This window comes from Buceros rhinoceros, unplaced genomic scaffold, assembly GCF_000710305.1.
Source record: "Buceros rhinoceros silvestris isolate BGI_N320 unplaced genomic scaffold, ASM71030v1 scaffold1533, whole genome shotgun sequence".
In the NCBI taxonomy this organism is placed as follows: domain Eukaryota; kingdom Metazoa; phylum Chordata; class Aves; order Bucerotiformes; family Bucerotidae; genus Buceros; species Buceros rhinoceros.
In genome coordinates, this window is record NW_010401613.1 from 4,099 (window position 1) to 5,623 (window position 1,525).

The following is a 1,525-nucleotide window of genomic DNA, read 5'->3' on the forward strand; positions in this document are numbered from 1 at the left end:
CAACAGGAGCTTTTATTAATCCTTGCAGTAGTGCAATAGCGCTTTATATTTCTGTAGCAAATTGTTTTCCTAGTTTAGTGTGTTTAAGCACTTCAGTGCTGGACTGATCGTCTTCTGCCTTTTATGCACAGCTCTGTGATTCTTCTGAGAAGAGTCACTCTGGTGATGTCATATGCTTGTTCAGTTTTTGTATGCTGCTACAGGAGAGTTAGCGTCCTACAGGTATAAAATGTGGCCATTCCCCAGCATGTACTTTGTGGGGGCTGGTTTTTTAAATACCTTTGAGTACCTACTCCTTCTGCTCTTGAGCTGTGTAAAAGCCAGACTGTTTGAGCCTAGCCTTGTTTGCATGTGGTAGAGCTCTGCTCACCTTTTGGAGCTGAAAATGGAATCTGGGTAAGTTGCCTCCTAAAAGTGGGTGTATTGCTGGGGGAACTGCTTCTCCGCTGTACCCCAGGCAGATTTGCTTGCACCCTGACCTGCCTGCACCCAGAGCTGAGGCTGTTCAGGACACTACAGCAGCTCCGCTCTCTTCTGGTCTGGGACAGGCTGCCACAGTCCTCACCCAGCTTTTCTTTCTCTAGCGTATACCTAAACTCTTTGCGCTGCTTAGGTTTTGGTATGTTGCTGAGAGAGCAAAGGTGGTGCAGTAGGGGTTGTTTTGAAGTCAGGATGTAGCATTTTGTTATGACTCTTACAATCGTCTGGCTCCTGACTAAATTAATTATCATTCAGTTAGTGCCCATATGGTTCTGTTGCTGAGGTGCCAGTGACGGGGTTGGGTTGTGTTTTGGGGTTTTTTTCTTCCTCCTTTCTTAGCTTAAATACTGCATTAATGAAGGGTCTGACGTCTTCTGGTGCCTCTCTGCAGCAGCATATGAATCCAAATCTGAGGTGTTCTTGACACATTTATTGTATTCTGTGGCAGATTCCCATAACGGAGCATGTTAAGGAATGAGCAGCCTAGGGAAATCGAACTTGCCAACCTTGAAAAGATAATTCCTAGAAAGAGGTGCTGGTTGCACCATTAAACCCCTTTTCTCTGCAGGGAGGTGCTCACTAAGGAAGGAATTGGGCTGGTGGTCAGCTCCACTTGTACAGTCAACACTTGCTCATTCAAAATTCCTTGAGGCAGACATAAACATGCTCAAGCTGGATCTCGAGCAGACTCTCAAGATGCACAGGGTTTATTGACTTGGGCTCAGTGCCAAGCAAATGCAGCTCTGCTGCTCTCAGACCGAGTAGGATCTGCTGTTCTGGCATGGAGTCCGGGCTGTTAAGCCTGCCGAGCATGAAGGGTGCAGACCTGGGTCCAGCGCTGCTCTCACATCCAAAAGCTCTGAGAACACACTGCAGATATCTAAGCATGCAGATCAGCTTGGGACCAGCAGGGCTTGGCAGATCAATAATAATTTCATCCTTGTTAACCTTGAGCTTGTTTCTGTTCCTGTTTTGGTTTGGATGTATTTTTAGGTTTCTTTTTTTAAGTTAGGTTTTGTTTGGGTTTTTGGTTTTTTTGGGGGGG